The sequence below is a fragment of the Molothrus ater genome, chromosome 1, assembly GCF_012460135.2.
Source record: "Molothrus ater isolate BHLD 08-10-18 breed brown headed cowbird chromosome 1, BPBGC_Mater_1.1, whole genome shotgun sequence".
NCBI classification, from domain to species: domain Eukaryota; kingdom Metazoa; phylum Chordata; class Aves; order Passeriformes; family Icteridae; genus Molothrus; species Molothrus ater.
In genome coordinates this window covers 114,464,097-114,485,016 of record NC_050478.2, presented here as the reverse complement: position 1 = coordinate 114,485,016, position 20,920 = coordinate 114,464,097, and the positions used below count along the sequence as shown (strand labels likewise).

Below are 20,920 nucleotides of genomic sequence, written 5' to 3'. Positions count from 1 at the left end.
TCATGACAGTAAGAACTGATCAGCAATAACTATGTAGAGGAGCTTTGAAATCACACAGAAGTTTACTTGATGCCATGTGAAATCACACAAATCAGTTTGTGAGATGACCCTTGTGATGGCTTCAGACAAAAAGAAGATCCTGAGCCTCATCATCAAGCATTGCTTTTTCTGGGATCTTTTCCTCATGGAGGTGAAAGTCCACAGTCCCCACAGGACTCAGCTGGTTCTACGTGAGCAAAAAGTCCCAACTGTGGGTGCTGAAGCCCACAGCTGGTTCAAGGGGATTATTGCCCCTTTCACTCCAGTATAGCCCCAAGGACTGAACACCTAGGAGGAGCCAGCTGACAAGGGTTTACCTAAAGCTGAACCCCACACCGCATTCTCCCAAAGCAGCCCCATTCTTGCACTTCAGTTCTGCTCCGGAACACAGGTTACAGCTGAGCATGTGGGCAACTGCTTCAGGAGTGGCATCCTGACCTAACTAAAACAGCAGTGCAGGGAGGAGAGTATAAATAAATAAAACATTTTACTTGCTGTAAATGTTTGTTTGCCTGGTGCTCTGTACCTGTGTCACAAGGAAGTGTTTTGTGCAGATAAAAAGAGAAAGAGAATACAGTAAGCAAAGAGCAATACAGAGAGCCCAGCATCATTACAAACCAAACTCCATTATTCTTTATCAGAGATAAACATAATTTATGCATCACAGAAAATGCTGCCAGTCCCTACTCAGAAGTTTCCCATTCCAACAGCTCTGCAATACAGGAGACTACTTCCTATTCATGCTTTGCATTTATTGTCCTGTCCACACCTCTAGACATGAAAGATTAACACTGAATTAAAAGAAATTCTATTTTACATAGCTGCTAATCTTTATAAATAGATATCTAAAAAAGTAACAGCTTCTCTTTTAACAAAGAGCATACTGTAGTTTATGGCTAGAAAGTAAACACAAGTACTTAGGTTAACAGCTGCAAGAGGTGACAAGAATCTAGGTTCAGACACCCTCAAAAAGCCACAGGAGCATCCATAACAGCTATCACACAGAGCCTCCACAGCAGGTTTTGCCAAGACACTGATTTTGATGTCTACATTTGCCTTGAATTTTTTCTCTGAATCCCCTATCTCATCTTGCTACTACTACAGCATTTGGGTCTTCATTCCAAAATGGTTTGGGAGGAGTGGAAGTCAGAAACTAATGCAGCATTCTTCCAGGGTTAATAGCTGCTGTCTGTCCCCAAAATAGAATTCCTTTATCTGCCCTTTTCTACATTTCCAGCAAAGTAAGGTGCCTAAAGACACAATACTTCCTGCTGCAGGCAGCCAAGTTTCATGTGACCATCACCTGTCCATCCACCATCAGCAGCATTTGGGGTTTCATTTCATCCCAGTGCTTACCCTTTGTATCATCTACAAAGGTGATCTCATTTTTCATTTTGTGTTCATAACCATTCTCTTCCTTGTGATTTTGTTACATACAACGTATATGGTGCATATTAGAAGTTATTTCCTAAAAACCCACTTGACATGTCTGGTCTTTTCTTGATCAAAGTCATGTCTTCATGGAAATGATTCTCAAATCTTCATAGATTATACTTCAGCTTTTCCAATAATAAATTAACTTTTAAAATAATTAGAACTACAGCACTGAGCATACAAGCTCTATTTTATCAAAGTATGTATTTTATCCAATAAATATCTGTTGTTGAAAAGGTTAGCAATCACTTACCAAAACACCTATGTGGCTTAAGGTTTTAACAGATATATACATATGCATTTTAACAGGTAGATAAATGAAATAAATTTGTATTCAACTGAGTGCAAAAAGTAAACTCTTCATTTAAACCACAAATTTTTCATGATTAAGAATAAGGGAAAAAATTTAAACTCCCAACTTACTGTGAGGCTTGAATATTGCTTTATATTTAAACTTCTGAATCAAAGAACAGGAAGCAACTGTTTACATCTATAAATAAAATCCAAACTGGTTCCACACCTGGAGCTTTAAAGGGGGCTTAGAAAGCAGAGGAGTAAATAGTTCTATTTTTAATATCTCTTCCAAAATTTGAAAACAATACCATTGCCCTCTTCTGTTTTAGATGCTTCATTCTAGCCTTGAATGCCAGTTGGTGTGCTGCTACTTTGCAAGTCATAGTCAGGGTAACACAGTGATGCCTTCATCAGATCTCCTGAACTCCTGTGCATTTCCCTCAAAGTCAAGGCAGAAGTGTCTCAAAACTCAGAGTGATCAGCTTAAATTAAAACTACTGGGGAGGAAGGATTGTAAGCCTGCTCTGCTCAAAGACACAAACACCTGCTGTCTCAGAAGCTCATCCAACATTCTATGTCACTTCAATCAACTGCTCAAATTTATAATTCTATGAAAAAAATATTTAAAAATCTTAAATGTAAGAACTTCATTTACCTTAATCTTCAGTGCTTACTTTCACTTTATGTTGATCTGCTTCCACATCATCTGTGGAAGCAAAGTGTTGCAAGGATCTCCTTTATCTCTGTTATTGGGACTATGAGGAGGACTATTTCTGAGAAACTTGGGTTCATTTCTGACCCATCATTACATGGCAAAGCAACTGCCAAGGAATACAGAGCAGGAGTTTAACTAGAGGTGGCAAAGCTCAGCAATGGCTTATCAGTACTGGTCTACACATATTTGTGCAAGTGAAGATTTGCCACTAGACCACAGTGAGAATAAGAGTGACAAAAATAAATTATCTGTGGTTGGGAGCAATATGAAAACATCAACTGGAGAGCAACTGAAGAGAAGTTGTTTTCTGTTTCTCGCTGGTCTCAGAAGTTGTTAGATTTAAGCTTGTTCAGCCTTATTCTTATACCAGCAATTCACCACATATATGTATAGCTATATATTAATTGAATAATATATAATAGTATCTATAGATACACATTGCAATTTTACTGTAAGTCTTGACTGTCTGATAACTGTCATCAAATTAGACTCATGCAAATGCAGAAATCTGGGGTCAGCTTTCATTTTGAGCTTGTTTCACTTCCTACATCTTGTTTTTGCACCTGGCAGATAACTAGGGGAACTTAAGCAGTTTCTTTGTCCATTGCCTTTCTGCTAAAATGGTTCTGTTTGTCTCAGTCAATTCTTGTTGCATGTATTTTAATATTTTGTCAAATTTAGCTTATTTCTGTAGGTCTGGATGACTCCATCTCTGTGTCTCCCAAATGGAATTCATCCCTTACATGATATGCATGGGCATACATCACCATGTGCTCCCTGCAAGGCTTATGGAAAGGAGCATGGATAACCGCAATCCACTCAGTGCTTGGCTATGACAGACTTGCCCTGCGTAGACTCCCACTGCTCCTCAGTTGTGAGAAGCCATAGTCCAGCTGCCAGCATTTAAAAGAAAAGTAAAAATAATGGGGGAATTCTTTTAACTGCTTCAATCTTCTTTGTGGAAAAGGTGAGACAAAGTTAAAATAATATTTTGACATAAATATCTATATAAACAGGTCAAGAAGAGAAACAAGTTAATTCCCTGTGTAACCAACATTACTGTGGTGAAAAAGTATGCAACAAGCATGTCACTTTAAAATTTCCTCATACCTGATCTCACTTAAGTCAATACCTCAAATTTTCCAAGGGTATATGTCTGTCACAGCAAGACAACATTGCTATCTAGTTTATCAACCATGATTAGAGCAAAGGACTACAAAATACTCTTTGGGAAAGGCAGATCTGTTCTAAGCAACACAATCACATGGCACAAGCTCAGAAGCAAGTTTTCCATGCTCCATTTTTAGAGAGATTAATGGGTGATGGTGGGGAAGAACAAAATATTATTGCTGAAATTTTTCAGAACCTCACTCTGCTTGGCTTAGAAGCTGTCACGTAAGTCCCAGTCTTAAAAATGCTTTGGAGACAATAATGGCATTTAGCCCTTCATCCTCTTGGGAGATTAGGAAGAAGTCACATCGTTTTCAGCCTGTCTTCTAGACTTTAAAGACCAAACCCTCTCAGTTTTTTCCACTTCCACTGGTTATCCTAGCAACCCTTCTCCAGATGTGTTTCACTTTGAACCCATCCCTTTAAAGTACAAGAGGTTGGAGCTGCCCAGATGTTTCAAAATGATTTTCAGCAACGCCTTGAAGTAAATAATATTACTATTTCTTCCATCTACTGAAATACATCACTCAACAAATCCCAGAAATTAATTTATGATTTTCACACTTTCATCACATTGGCCTTTCATAATCATATGGCCATCCAATAAGACATCCAGGTTTGTATCACTTTTAAATGACAAACTATTGTCATTGTCACAGCAGACTTTCCTATCTCCTATGGCATTATATTACACCCTGATATTACATTTCTCCCCATAATTTCCCCAGGCTATTTGTCGTGCACAATATTCTCAGCCACCTGTGTGTTTCTTATGCCTCTAAATATCACAAGGGACGTCACATTTTTTCATTGCAAATGAAAGTACGTTTTAAAAGTCTCAATATAATGCTAATGTAACACCAGGAAACAGAAAGTGGTCCTGCTAAGAGACTGGTAGTGGTTCCTGTCTGCTGCACTTCCCCTTGTTCCACTTCTTTCACAATTCTTCCTTAGCAATTGAGACCAAGACAAATCCTACTCTGTCCATGCTATCTCAGATTATTTTTATGCTTTCCTACATCAGTGACAGAAAGTATCACCCTACCACATTCATGCTCCCAAACACCTGCATTCCTACTACACTGATACATCTATCACATTTCTACTTCCTCTGCAATGCTCAGTTTTGAGCCCTGTACCAGTATTTCTGTCTCTTCTTTTCCAAGACCTGATTCCCAACATAAAGGCACAAATTAAACCAACTAAACCAGTCTGGGTTGGCAGACACCTACCCTGAATCCTCTACCAAGCTGATTGCTGTTCTCAATGAAATTCTCACCACCCATTCCTCTATTGTTTGGTGTCCTGTTTTTCTTTCCCACATTTGCCTTCATAGTGAAATGAGGCATAAGGACTTTACAATATTCATACCTCAAGTCCCCTTCCTTAAAATGGAAATTCAAGTTACAACAGGGCCAAAAAGTGTGCTGCCATAAAACTATATTGGAAGTGAACTGTGGATTAGAATCAATTAAATGGTTTGGGCTGGAAGGGACCGGCCAGATCATCTAGTTCCAAGCCCCCTGCTCTGAGCAAGGACACCCTCCACTAGACCAAGTTACTCAGAGCCCAATCCAACCTTGAACTTTTGCAGGGATGGGGCAGCCACAGCTTCTCTGGCATATATGTGCCAGGGCCTCATTGCCCTCACAGTACACTTCCTAATATCTAATCTAAACCTGCTCTCTGTCAGTTTAAAGCCATTCCCCCATGTCCAGTCACTCCATGCCCTTATAAAAAGTCCCTCTCCAGCTCTCTTGTCGTCCCCCTGTAGGTACTGGAAAGCTGCTCCCTGGAGCCTTCTCTTCTCCAGGCTGAACAACCCTACCTCTAAGTCTGTCTTCACAAGACCGGAGGAGTCATACAGCAAAAAATCTCCCAACAGCTGACATAAGAACTGAGAACTTTTGGTGAGATAAAATATCTGGAGTTGCCATACTGACACTGTATTGATGTGTTTCTGGAAAAGGCAGACCCGTTCTGAGCAGCAATATCATATCACATCATATCATATCATATCATATCATATCAATCACATCATCATATAATATCATATCATCAAATCTATCTTTTTTTCCCTATACTCCCCATTTAATTTTTTTTCTTACTAGATGAGGCTTTTTAGTGATGCATTAACCAACATGAACGAACACATTGCTATACTAAATGGCAAATAAGTGACTTAAGCTATCACATCCCAAACTTCCAATAGGAAGGAGTGCTTTGGTAAAAGTAATTCTATCAAAGTAAACGCTTTTCTATATTCAAATGGCATTTTCCAGCCTTTGCCTGTCTTTCCTTTAAGTAACCAGGGAGAGGGTAACTTTATTCAGTGCTTGGCTAAAATACACAGTCTTTGCTGGAGCCCATAAATGACACGTAAAATAAACATCATCATAGCTGATGACATGAAAAGTAGCTCTAACAGGGGTGGGAAGCTGTGGCCAAGAAAAAAAAATCTTCCATTTTTCTGTAAATTCACTGCAGTTTTGTCTAGATTAGTTAAAGTCTTAGTTTCATGAAGGAATTTTGGCAGTTGGTAAAAAACAAAAAACTAACACATTACAGTAAATAAAAATCAGCAAGAAACACTGAAAATAATGTCACTGTGGTGGTATAATGATGTTATAATGCTTTTGGAAGGATGAAAATAAAATCCTGAAACAAAACATCACATTGAAATGAAGCAGAATTTATACAAACTACTGATCCTAGTTTATTGACTTGAAGAAAAAAAATTACCAAAACACAAGTTAATCCACAGAAAATTGTAATTTTGCTAACATTGCATAATAGACTTTATATATTATGAAAATATTCCATATTCATTTAGTTAGTATTTTTGGCACGAATTTTAAACCAAGTCTTACATTAAAATAACATCTGTTTTCTGACCTTATAATACTTGCTTCATTTTATTACAATCATTTGCCTTAACTGCATCCTCCAGAATTTTGAATCAATATCAACAATGAATTAATTCACTTTGCCAGCCCTCAGGCAACCACATCTTCCATTTCCTCAACTTTTTTCCACTGTACTATATCTTTTGAAGATAGGGGGAAAGGTCGAATAACATCTTAATTTGACATAACAGAATAAATACTTCTATCAAATTCTTCAAAAGGATCATATGACATGGAACAGAAAAGCTGTGCCAACACATTAACCAATTTAAAGCAAAGGTTCCCAAAATACTTTAAAGACTTTAAAGTGTAATGCAAGCTATAAGTAAAAATGTCATTTTCTTGATTGGTAAAAACTCTCAGTAATAACAAACAGCAGCTTCATTTAACCAAATCTCGATTTCCAAATGAAAATTTGGCCAAACCACTACACTGAAAAGGATCAACATTCTTCCTAACTATTTGGAAGTGTCCCAATCCAGCTAGCAAACCCCAAGGTCTACATCTACTTTCCAGGTTGAGTGTATCCATGACTCACATACCGTTTTTTTCAGCTTTAAATTGATGATTTTGGCCAACAATGGCAGTGTGCTAAATTTTCAGTAGTCTATCTTTGCCCTGCACTTTATGTATGTATGTTGCTATGTATTTCTATGCCTGCCACTAGGACAAGGATCCTTCTCCACTCCTTTCTAATGATTAGAGCAATAACTGTGGTATAGGAAAATGAGAAACTAAAAAAAAAAGAGAAATAAAAAAGAGAAATAAAAAAAAAAGTTGGTGGAATGAGGTCCAAATGGATTGATGGGACTCTTGTTGAAGCAAATTATTAATAGCTACTATGACCTAGGGGAGAGGATAGTTATTTATGAAGGTGGCCTTTAAGTAGTTAATATCTTATTGGCAATAAAGACTATTTTGCAGATATGATCACTTGCTTTGAAGTGTGCCTGTAATTCAAACCCATTGTTGTATTGTAGATAGAATGCAAAGATCATGAACATCATGAAAGCACCACAGCATAAAATCATGGACTTGTTAAGGTAGGAAAAGACCTTTAAGATCATCACATCCAAACCATATCCCCAGCTGCCACATTTAGAGAGGTGCTTTGAATGCTTTCAGAGATGGAGATCCTACCACTGCCCTGGGCAGCCTGTTCTAACACCTGGCTACACTGTCAGTTAAGAAATTTTTCCCAATATCCAGTCTAAATCTCCCCTGGCACAACTTGAAGCAATTTCCTCCTGTCCTGTTGCTTGCTGCTTGGAAGAAGAGATCAAAGCCTACCCTCACACAACCTCCTTTCAGGGCATTGCAGAGAGTGATAAGGTCTCCTCTGAGACTCCTTTTCTCCAGGCTAAACAGCCCCAGCTCCCTCAGCCACTCCTCATAGGACTGTGCTCCAGACCCTTCACCAGCTCCACTGCCCTTCTCCAGACTCGTTCCAGAACCTCAATGTCCTTCTTGTAAAGATGGGCCTAAAACGGAACACAGGATTTGAGGTGTGGCTCCACCAGCGCTGAGTGCAGGGGTCAATCCCTGCCCTGCTCCTGCTGGCCACACCATGGCTGATCCAGCCCGGGATGCCACTGACCTGCTTGGCCACCTGGCTGGCTCACGCTCAGCTGGCTGCTGAGCAGCACCCCCAGGTCCTTTTCTGCCAAGCCACTTTCCAGCCACTCTGCCCCCGCCTGCAGCGCTGTGTGGGGTTGTTGCAACCCAAGGGCAGCATCCAATATTTGGTCTTGTTGAACCTCATGCAACTGACGTCAAGCCATCAACCCAGCCTGTCCAAGTCCCTCATCACATCAATATAAACATGCTGGAGGACAGCAAATTCACAGCCAGCAAGCCCTGATGAAGGTTTTGAGGGTGGTCTCATAGAAAGTATGCCACTTCTCCTTTGGATTTATCTTCTGTTTTCAGTGTGTTTAATAGAAGAGAAATGGGGAACAGAACAGAAGTGCATATTAGCTTTTGTTCTTTCAGATTTGGGTAACTATATCCCCAGGGTATAAATAAATTTTTATAAACCTTACCTGGTTTCATGCATTCCACAATCCACTTTCAACATGGATTATGACAGTTATGGCTAAATCAGGGCAGAATGAATTCTGTGTCAATGGATCCTAACTTTAACAGCCTTGCCATTGTGCAACTCATATTACTTTGCCCCATGCTGAATTTGCCATTCTGCTTCATTGGTCAGAAGGCTTCTTTATCTGCTGTCACATCCATGTTTGAATGCTGATATGTACTTATGACTAAGCTTGCAACTAAAACATAGCATTCTTGTTATAATAGCATCACATTATGTCTTGAGCATGTCTAAAGCACTGAATTTCACAAAAGAGAAGCAGATTTTTTTTCACTATCTTCAAACACCACTATACATTTAAATCACAAAAAAAAAGTTACTCTTCCTGAAGATTATATTGTGTTTCATTAGATGTACAGCACTAGATAAACACAGAACACTCCTGAAACAGAGGACATTGTACTGGGGTATGTAATACGGATTCAAGAATGAATTCTATGCTCAGATAAAAATTTGGGGTTAAATCATTCATGCTGACGCGAGCTAACACTCAAAGTACAGTTCCTCCTGAAAGTTTGCAAACATTGGACAAGTTTGCTCAAGTTGCAAGAGGAAACTGCAAGACTTCTCAAAAAAAAAAATATCAGCATCAGATCTGGTGCCACTAAATTACGTGGCAGAAAGGAAATTTTTTGCTGTTTAATCTTTGCAGGGATACTAGACCAGCATTCAGCACTTTAGCAACTGCTAAAATATCCAGAGGAGAAACCACCTTGTCTTGTTCTCACTGATGTTAAGTAGCAGAATCTCCCTGAACTTCAAGGGTGTAAGAACATCCTCCAGGTTCTGGCATTTCACAGAAGCCTATTTATAACTCAATTCTTTTACTTGACTTTAAACTCTGTGTTATTATATTCCTTCAAGGGCATGAATCTAAACCAGGAATGTACCAGTTGGTTTTTCGCCCAGCTTAGTAAACTGTTTCAAGCAACTGTTGCAATTTGTCACAGGTGGTGTAGCACCAAAGGGAATCATCTGAACCAACAGTTTGCTGCAAACATGATAAATAGAATTAAAAGAGCTCTATGACTTGCAATTTTGGGAGGTTTTTAGATTAAGTCCTTGAAATCAGAGGAGTTTTTTTAATAGATACAAGTAGACCTCTCTTAAGTCTACCAAACAAATCCTGAGGGGCTGCAAAATTTCACCAATTTGGGTCTGAAAGCTTGTCATGTAAAGAGGAAAGCACACCCCAACTGAAGTCTCGTGAAACTACATGCTCAAGCTGGGGTGGCAGTAAGAGTGTAAAAGGAAATACCTCACTGAAGGACATATGTCATTGAATCAATAAGAATTCACACCCAAGTTTCTAAGTATATTTTTCACATTTATTACACACATGAGCAAGAATAAGAAGTTTCTCTAAAGTTAACCAAAATTAGAAATATTTTACATGCTTTCTATTTCATAAAGGAGTGAGAGTGAGAATTTGGAAAGCTCTCTTTGAAGGAAAGATTGTAAATACCTGATCTGACAGTTCACTTGACTGTTCCTGCTTCAAAGGTTCTAAGGAAGAACAGGAGTGCTCCAATTTTAAACACAAGTATGTCTTTGCAGATGATCTTTCTCAAGGGCATGAATGAACAGTTTCCCATATTACCAGGACAGCAGCTATGCAGGTATATTAACTTGATTAAAGTTCTTTTCTATTTGAGAGAAATTATTCTGTACTAAACAGAAGATCTGACTTGGGACTGATTTAAAGATGCATGTTGAATTTGCTCAATATGCTAATTTATTTCATTTTCAATAACTAATAATTTGACCTCTGCTACTGTTTTAACTTTGCCTTGAAATTTCTTGTTTTCTCACTCTAAAAACAACCAACATTTTTGTGTTCACAAAATGCCACTTCTGGATTGTGCAGCACTTGGTATTTTCTGTTGTTTCAAGTCCTGCTTAATGGTCAGTTGATAGCAGATGAAGACCTAGAAGTTACAACCATAGCAAGTTTCACTGAACCAGGCTCTGATCCTGCAAGTGACAGCACACAGCTTGCAGGAGCCGGACAAACCTCAGGAGACTCACACCAGACTTTCTGCACAAAGGGCAGCACACAGACCTTAAAAAATAGGCCAGCACTCACAATAGTTCTAGCAGATTTATACTCACAGTCAACTGGAGGACCATGACAACAATCATTTTTACATTTATACTGCAGATTGCAAGAATTTCATAGCACTATTATTGGCTGCTCATTAAAGCTTGCAACCTTTGTAACTCCACATAGTTCAAAAGTATACAGCTCACATGTGATTATGCCATATTTTGAAAAACTTAGATTGTGCACAAGCCCCAGTGTTTGAATGTGACTTCAGCCCTCCCAGCCCATGCAGCTAACTTTCAAAGCAAGAACTAAAACTAAATCAGTGTTCACAATGGTTATCCAAGTTTGTTTCAGGAGAACAGTAACGAGTCCACAGCTTGCATTTCAATTCCACAGTATTAAGTATTGGGCAAAGAAGATGCTTTAACTGGTAAGACTTCTTCATTGTTTGGCCACGCATGGGAAGTCCTCAGGACAACACAAACCATATGAGAAAAGGTGTAGGAAAGGAGGCCAAAATCCTTAAGAAATCAGAATTGGGGTTGATACTGAGAAACAAATTAAGCAGGAAGACTGCAGAAGCAAAAAGACAAAAGGAGAAAAACCAAATAAGAATGCAAAGGATAATGACTAATTGGGTAGAGACAATTGTAGTTCCTAGGAAAGCATATATCCTCAATCAGTATGACAAGATACAGAACATGTAACAAACATATGTATTCTGTGCTCCAAGGAGAAATTACTTTCCCGTGTCATACCATACAAGCCACCTGCTTTTATTGCAGGAGTGGGGAAAAGGACCTTTCACTCATCCAAACCTAGTCCAATACATATGATTTGAATAAGCTGTTCAGATGCATTTTTGACACTTGTAGTCTTGCTTAAATGCTCCATTAAGAGCAGAAGTATTTCACCTGAAGCACCCTTCTCCCACTTGCTCACTCTACCAAAACCCTTTTCTGCTAGTGCCAGCTCCATTGAACTAGGTTCTTCTAAACTTGCACTGCCTTCTCAAAGCTAAATTTCTTCAGTTTCACTTTCTGTGGAGTCAGTGTATGGGGCACACCAACACCAATGAGCACAGAACATCAACCCTGGAGCAAGAGCTGTTGTCTCAGCACCACATCCCCACAATACCAAGACTTGATTTCTTCTCTGCAGACCAGCATGCATGCTGATAAATCCATGCTCTGCTTCCCTGAACCAGAAGTGCTTACAAGGAGGGTCAGTGCTGGCTCAGAAACCTTTTCCAAGCACAACTACACAGCACACAAAAACCTGCATGCAATAGAAAAGAAACTTGACCAGAGAAGATCAAAGCAGCATCACAAGAAGGGCAGACAAAGCGGCAGGGGACAATCCACACTGACCATTTTCAAGACAGAAACCCGTTTAAAGTCAGTCACAATTTTAAATCAGATGTATCAAACAGCAGCTATCTGTCTCTAAAGATCACTTACATAAAATGTACATATAAATGTACATTACACATAAAATGTACTCTACACAGAAGAGTCCTTGCTGATCACCTACAGAAGTACGAAGTTGCCCTTAAACAAGGCACAGCCTTAAAATACTTTGAAGGCTATGCCGGTCCTGCCAGGCTGGTACTCCACTGGACTCATATCTCTTCCAGAGGCTGAGGGTATGTATTTCTGATGACTATTCCCTGATAAGAAGTTTACAAATGATAATTGGATTATGAAAGTTGATAAGGCTTACTCTTCCAGAAAGGGAAAAGAAAATTTGCTGCAGATGTCTAAATCAAGAGATGAAATAAACAGTTTATAACATTGACAGTCCTGAAGATTGGAGAGAAAGAAACAGCAGAATGATGTTGGCAAAAAAAAAAGAATGATGGGAGAAGAAAAAAGAAAACAAGGAAATTGTGGTAGGGAGTACTCCTACAGCAGGGTAAAGACTGAAACGTGGATTTTTCCAGGAAACTGGGGAGTAAAAGCCTCAAACAAACAGCACATCATTACTAATGAAGACATTTGAAGCAGTGTGGGTCAAGGACTTTTTTGGAAACGCTGGTAAGCATTATGGCAGAGGGAGGGGAACTGCTCCCAAGGAAATTTAGCAGGAGATTTTGAGAAGAGGCAAGCTCTCCAGTCAGGCACAGCGAGAGCATTGCTGTCTACTGCCTGCCATCTACATCCCAAGATAAGTGGGCTTAGAATTCACCTCAGTATGACTTGGTGCTTCTCCACTGGTGCCATGACAGCTGCTGCAACCTCTCTTGAAGCCAGTGCAGGTATAGCTGGACAGAGAAAGGAGGACAAATTGCCACACCAGCAATCCAGCAGAAGAGTTGCTTAAAAGGCAGGTTTTCCAACACCCCTCATGGGCTGCAATGCTTCCCTCCAGCCTTTGCACAGTTCAGCATATCTTTTGCAATGGTAAGCCTGGGGTTACAAAAATGTACTTTGAATCCCATTTGCACATTCTGCTACATCACAACGGCACATTCAAATGACTCTTGCAATGTATTTTGAACAAGTCAAACACAGAACATCCAATATAGGATTTCCTCTTTCTCCTGCCCATCCCCTTCCTGTTTGTTTACCAAAAACTTTCACTTCCTCAGTGACACTGACACCAGCTCTGGTGGTCACTTAACCCTGGTTCTCCAGTCCTTGTCCACTCACACCTGAATCACAGCTCCCCAGGGCATTTAGTACTTACTGAAGGGTTTAAAAGATCCAACAAAACACATGGTAAGGCTGGGGCTGCCCTGGAGAAAACAATTTTCTGTCCACCGGATCTAATGAATATAAACTTCATTATTCTGGCAAGGGACACTCTAGCAGGCAATTTCAATATATGCAATAGATGTGCTACTGTTCAGATCTTTCCCTACTCAGTTGATACTACCAGGAAATATTCTTTTTGTATGAGTAAAATAGAACTAAGTCACGGGGCAGACCTACTGATTTATAAATGTGTTACCACCACATAGCAATTCACTCAAACATGGTCTTTTAGTTTTGATAATTATTTTGTTCTAAGTCCCTAGTGTAGTCATATATGGAAAGAGAAAACTTTAGCAGCCAAATATACTTTTGTACTAATTCCTGTGATACCATATTGCTTCAGTTTAAACCCAAGTAAGATTTCATTAAAAAAACCCAAGTAAGATTTCATTAAAAAAAATTAAACAGGTTTGTATACACCTATCTGTACAAACTAATGAAGGAAACATGAAAAACAAACAATAGATTGTAGATACCACATCAGAAAGCCCACTTAACAGATTATGCTTTTTTTGACGAACTTCCTGAAACTGCTTTTTTTAAACCAACAAAGGAGAAGTTAAAAGCACATCCCAGAGGGTGTCCTTTCCCTTCAAAATTTTATCATTTCCATACTTAGGGCACCCCTCTAAAACAGAGAAAACAGCAAAAAGTGCCATTGCAGAAGAGTAGCTGCATCCCATACTTCAACACCTTTGGTGAACTATCATGTGTTCCAGTTTAAGATTGCACTATTTCCTATCACAGCTGGCCTTTGCAAATTAAAGTAAGAAATTCTGCAATATGACAACCACAGGAAGAAGAAGCCTTTTGCCACATGCAGCAGGGACCATAGAGGAAGAAGGACACTTTGTTCAGACTGTTTATCACTGGAGTCCTTTGAACTGAAGACGTAAGACAAGTGTGCTGTGCAAACACAGGAACCAATTGTAGATACTTAAGATGCCAGCAGCTTGAAAAAGATAGGCAAATCTAGACCTAAGGGAGACAGAACTAGTCCACCCTTTTAACCCACCAGAGAAATGAGATCTACCCATTATTCCCTCCACCTTTCCCTAGTATCCTCCTTTCTTTTCTCCCCAGCAAAGTGTTACTGTCAAAATACCATTTCTCCTCTGACACTTGCCTGACAAAAGTAACCAATCTATTTACCTCTATAAGTAGTTCTTTAGGGCACAAAACAAATACAAGTATCCCATAAATATTTGGAGGAAATGCTTCCAGCACATGATGAGTTCTGCCTTCACATTTTGTTCCATGAAGCCACATTTTTCAGGAAAGATGCTGAACTCAAATGTGAATAATTCAGTCTCGGAAATTACAGCATTTAATGACAATGTCAACAGGAAATGTATCTGAATCAGGCAAAAATAAATATGAAAGCACAGACCTTTCTATCCTTCCCTGAAGGACAATGAAGTTTAAACTAGGAACAGTCACACTGAGGACAGTTACACTGCATTTGTCTTTTATTAGTAGAGGCTGATTTCTTGGAGAAGGCACCACTACTGTTTACAGGGTGGCAGACTCCTTCACCCTGCATGCGTCATTAAAGACTGTTTTCATACAAATGCAATTTTACATTTTTATCTACAGTTTCCTGTGGTAAGACTTAGCAAGTCTGGAAGCCTTTCTTATTACACCGTCTCTAGCATTCCTACACTCTCATTAAAGAGGGAAGAGAAATAAATGGGAGAAGTAGGAAGTAGGAATATGAGCAACAGGACAAAAAATCCTAATTCTCAGCTGGGCAGCTGGTTTTTCTATAGAATGAAGCTTTTTGCTTAGAGGTGGAAATCCTACAGAGGCAATACTATAACAAATGCTGCTTAACAGAGTCACATGGTTTGGTGCAATTATTTACACACTCCATAGCTTCAAAAGGAAGTATCATTCCCTGCATATAAAGCTCACACAACCCCCAGGATCCCCAGCCCACGGATTCTCCTCCCATTCCTTGCATTAGCACATGATGGCTCATATCCTTCTGAGATCTCTGCGGCAGCAGACATCCATCTCTGTACTCATATCTCTTCCAGAGATATGTGTGTGTACAACCACGCTCCACAGCAGATTGCTAGGAATCCTAGGTTATATCTAACACCCACCCCATTAATTAGTTAGTTAGTTAGTTAGTTAGTTAGTTAGTTATTCCCCATGTACTTGTCTTCAGTGTTCACTCAGTTTGAAAAAGGCTCCCTGAACCCTAAGAGTAAAAATGGCTTTACAACTCCCTGAACAGAAGAAAAAAATGTCACTCAGTTACTCAGGATATGCACATATGGAAAGGAGGAAAGATCTCATCCCCTTCCCAGATCACCTAGCCCTTTGACAAAAACAAAAATTGTCTCCTGATCAACATGTGTTCATCCCGAAATCTCAAAGATTCCTATTAAGATTCAAAATAACATGCAGAGTAGAGGTAGGAAAACATCTCCTTTTTGTGACAGCAATGGAATAACATCTGAGATTAAATATTGCAGCACTTAAACTTTCCCAGCTAACTACAGAGAGGTCAAAGTTGCTCTCTGATGTGCCCCACAAGAAGGGTCAGTCAGGTGTAGCATCTCTGAATTGGTGAGACACCCCACTGAAGAACAGAACTAAGCTGAGCCAGGAGACCTTGGACTTGTTTTCATTGCCTGTCACAGGAATTGTTCCCCTCAACACTTGCTGTTCTGTGATGCCATTTAGCTTACAGGAGTCAGAAAGGCCACAGGAAGAGAGGTCACTTCAATTACATAGATAAACTGAGGGGGGGGAAAGTACTATGAAATAGTTACTTACACATTCATAAATACTTATCAGTTCATAAATACCTGCAAGGAATTGTTTCACATTTATGGAAACTCTCTTGAAAAGGGTGATATTAAACCCCATAGTATTAAACAACTTAAAGGCAACAGGGTTTAACTTTGTGCTGTAAAGTTTCACAACTATTGCTTTGTCAGAAAGAGTCATTGCACAACTCCACTGGTCAAGGGGCTTAAAAAGGAAGGCCTAAATCTTCTCATGTCTTCTGCATATTTCTGTGGGAAAAAACCTCTTATTTACTAAAAAATAGAGAAAAGCAGAATAACTTGAAGCCAGCCAGCTACTGTACAAAGATGATCATTCTATGTCATGGTTTAAAAAAATCTATGTCAACAGCACACAATTAAGAGATTTTTACATTATTAAGTAAATAATTCTTTCCTAACTAGTCTGTAGCTCACAAAGTTGAAACAGAGAAAGAAAAAAGCTTTAAATCTCAGAAGAGATCCATAAAACGAGACATCTTTTGATCTCACAGTTCATTAATTTCAATCCTTCTCCACGGTTTCATAATATCCTATTAACAGTATCTAACTGATTTCTAGCCTGTTGCGACTTTGAGAGAAAACAATTTGATTTTTTTTCTCATCCATACTTTCAGTGCTGTTGATAGTACATATTAAAAAGATAACACCTATTCTGTCCTCAATGTTGGGTTGGAAACACACAAACACAATTTCAGTCTCCTTTTGGTAAAACTGAGCTATGTTTTCCCAACATAGCTTTGCAATTTCTCAACACATATCTTCTGCTTTTTAACTATAGTGATACTGTGTTGAGTGCAGACTTCTACGTGGCACTTGTACTTCACAGATACTTTCAAGTAACATTACTATTCCTAAATTGCTAAAGTCTTACAGGTACTTGATGGGACCAAGCTTAAAAATTGTTAATTTTCAATTTGTACTACGATGTCCTAAAATACATTAAGATTGATCAGAGTGTTTCTCTTTCTTCAAAGGTGGGCACGAAAGGCAGGAGATGGGATATTGACCAGGGGTTTCAGATGAAACCAGCTCTGTGCTCCCTATGTATATCCACGGGAATATAACCTGGCTAAAAAAAGCTTTAACTGTTAATCCCTTTGGTCTTTAGTGCCAACAGACGGGAGCAAGGCAGCAAGATGAGTTTGTGCCAACCCATTCACTGCAAACCCTTGAAAGATGCAATTTCAACAGAAACTTAACTGCTTTACTGAAGGTACAGCATCAGCTCCTAAACTAAAATTGTAAGGAGAAAACCCTTAAAGACCGTTCCTCAGGAATGCAGTACCTATAATAGCAGTCTGCAAGAAACACCGTGCACCAAACATCGCAACAACATTTTCTCATCTTTCTTTTAATTCCAAGCACATTTGAACATACACTTAAGAGGAAGAAGCTTTAACTTGCAGAACGCACCAGAAAACACGCTCTAGAAAAAAGCAGTGTAAGAAGGGATACCCAGGTATCACATCACCTCACCTCAGTCAAGGCTATCGTTTTGGCTCGAAACGCCGACTGCGGACTTAAACCAGCTAATTTCACACGCTCCCCGGCACGAAACAGCCAGAAGGCACCCGAGCCCTCCGGATCCCAGCAGAAACCAGGCAAAGGGATATGAGACAAATCACGCTTTTGAGAATGATCATTTCATCCCAAGCGCGGTTATTCCCCTTAAGACCCCATCCAGTCCTACCGGGCAGCTCGGGCGGCAGCGGCACCTCCTCGCGGGGGCAGAAGCGAGGGAGAGCCGCCCGGGGAGCGCCCGGTCCCGCCGCGCCGGGCGGGGCGGAGCGGGGCGGGGGCGCGGAGCGGCGCGGCCGGGCGGCCCCCGCGGGAGCAGCCGGCACCGCCGCTCCCGGGGAAGGCACTTACTGAGTGCCGGGGGCTCCGGCGGCGGCAGCGGGCAGCGGCGGGACGCGGAGCGGCTGTCCCGGGCGCCGGGCGGCGGGGCCGGAGCGCGGCTGTGGCTGCGCGGGAGGGGCGCGGCCGCGGGAGGTTCGCAGCCCGGTTACTTCCTGCTGCCGGGAACATTTGCATGGGGTGGACAGCGGGGAGAGCGGCAGAGCGGGGGGCGGCCCGGCCCGGCCCGGCGGCTGCTCCGGCTGGAGGCTGCGCCGGGACGAGGTGGGGCCGCGGCTGCAGCGGGGTGTCGGGGGTCAGCCCCGCCGAGCTGCCTCAGAGGGAGCGAGCCACCTCTAAAAGTTACAGTAAATAAAACCCTGTTAGTCCGAGAGGTAAAAAAGGCTCTCTTGTTCCACCAACGGCCAAAAAACCATCTTGAACCCCAAAAATCCACTGTAAGCAGCTTCTAAGGTCCACTGGAGGCTTGGTTGAGAGAAACAAAGAACAATTAAGCTTATCTTTCAATGTTTCTTTTCTTTCAAGAATGATTTACTAGCCTGGTGAAAAGTGAAATAAAAATCTCACAGGTCAGCAAAACAGGAAATACGAATGCGCGGACATAACAGCCAGAGGATGCAGGTGAAAAGCTTTGCAGGAGCCAGAGTCAAGGTGTCATGTGTGTCCTGCCAGACCACGTGGGCGAGTTCAGGTCATGGAGGTTTCTAAGGCAGAATTTCAAATGAAAAGCCTTCAAGCTTTCCATATAAAAGTGTTTAGATAATGGATCAAGTGTGAGAAACAGTAAAAGTGTTACAAGATGCAAGACACTCAAAGGCACCTCTGTACACTCTCCCAAAGTCCGCCAGTACAGCCTAACTGTGGGTTGGAGTGGACTCGGTTAGCTAGTGAGGACTTCTAACAGGGCACCCAAATAGCTGAAAATAGCTCAGTGCCTCTCACACCCTGTTGGGTTTATGGGGAGAACCTGATTAATGTCAATGGGACTTACAGATCTCTGGTGCTGGCGCTTTGGCGGTGTGCAGCTGGCACAAGCACTTCTGGTTGGTGTGTGCTGCAGTCCCCTCCCCATGCCCTGGCTCCGGCATACAGGTCACTGCCTTGATCCTCTCAGCCCACAGAAGCAGTGAGACTATAATCTGTCACATTTCTTGATCAGTCCCAGATGTCCCTGGGCATCTGTGGAGCTCTGAAAAGTAGTGGGCAATTGTTTCTGGTCTTCTTTGAATTCTATCATCAATGATTAAAATAATATTGTGTAAATACTCAGTATTAGACAGGCCTCTAAAAGTATTGTAGAGTGAGACAATAAGGAATTCCTCAAGATCTATTAATAGAAAGTTGGTAAATGTTTTCTCTCCTACCCCAACTTAGGTAAACATGTGTCATAATAACAATAACAATAAGAAAAAAAGAACAATAAAATAAACAAACCAGACAACAACCTTTTTCCCAATGAAAAGCTTATACAAAAAGGAAAGATCGGACTACATATACATTGTCTTGTGTTTGGGGATTTCTTTGGTAGGAAATTTGGATTCCAAAAGTTTATATAAAATGAACTATTTCTGTTTGAAGTGTACTGTTAGTACCTCATGTTTCCATTTTCCTCTATAGGACAAGCACCTTGATCTCGTAAGTTTCTTGGAGAAGTGGTGCACAAATCTCACATCTGTCTTGCTCTCCCTCCTTTCCTCTTTATATCTTCATTTAATTATTAATTATTCCGCTGAGTTTGATATTCACCTTCTCCTAACAAAGCATTGGTGAAAATAAAATTTAGTTTCATAAAGGCATAATAGATTCCAGCAGTCTAGTAGAATACAATCCTATCTATAATGTGAATAATCTGGAAAAATAAAAGAGGTGCTTAATTACCCTTAATAGACTGCTGCGCAATAGTAAATTGAGGAGGCATAGAACAAACTCATCAGGTCTGCTCTAAAAGAACTAATATGAAGAAGGGTTAGAGTCGAATAAATACACTGTGCTTTATAATTTACTTTTTTTTAAAGACAGGTTGTTAGTATCATTTGAAATGTCATAGGTTTATATGACATTTATATACTTATCAACACTGTTAAGAAGAATATCTACAAAATCTACTTTAGAAAGCAGGAAAGGAGCTCTCTCTCTCTCATTATATAGTCATCAAAAGGGGAAAAAAGCTGATTCCAGCCTCACTACATCTGTAGATTAGCTGTTCATCACATTTTAAATGTCTTTGTGCATAGATCAAGAGAGTTGGGGGATGGTGTGAAATGGGGCAAGAATGAAACTTCAAGCCTGTCACTGAAGGGGAAGTCCTTGCAGGAAGGACTGTGAGTCACATTAGCCAGCCAGTGTTCATGCCCAGCAATTGATTTCCCGCTTTGGGAAGATGTGACTCCCAGACAATGTCTCTGCTGCTGATTTAAGCATGGCTGCAAGGCACTGCTCTAATGTGAAGGCCAGCTGGCAATGTAGGAGTCCACGTCCCTGCTCTTGGCATCCAGAACGTGGGGACAACCCCAAACTGGCCCATGTGTCCTGGTTTCTGCTGGGATAGAGCTCATTTTCTTCTTATTAGCTGGTGCAGTGCAGTGTTTTGGATTTAGTATGAGAATAATGTTGGTAACACACTGTAGTTTAGCTGTTTATGCTTTCCCTAGGTCAAAGCTTTTCAGTTTTCCATGCTCTGACAGTGAGCAGGTGCACCAGAAGCCAGGAGGGAGCTGACTTCAACTGGCCAAAGGGATATTCCATACCTGTCATACCCAGTATTTAAATATATTATATATATTATTATATACTGGAGAAG

General features: G+C 40.5%; 1 protein-coding gene across 3 annotated transcripts in view; it reads right to left on the bottom strand.

The window, feature by feature from the left end:
• Positions 1 to 18,150, bottom strand: part of LYN (LYN proto-oncogene, Src family tyrosine kinase) — a 48,924-nt gene extending 30,774 nt beyond the window's left edge. The window contains exon 1 of one of the 3 annotated variants that reach the window (XM_036378880.2): positions 18,133 to 18,150. The gene's annotated coding sequence lies outside the window, so the exon portion shown is untranslated. Of the gene's footprint in view, positions 1 to 17,739; positions 17,887 to 17,953; positions 17,984 to 18,132 lie in introns of those variants that run through there. The other 2 variants (XM_036378881.2, XM_036378879.1) reach the window with 2 other exon arrangements.
• Between the last annotated feature and the right edge of the window lie 2,770 nt (positions 18,151 to 20,920).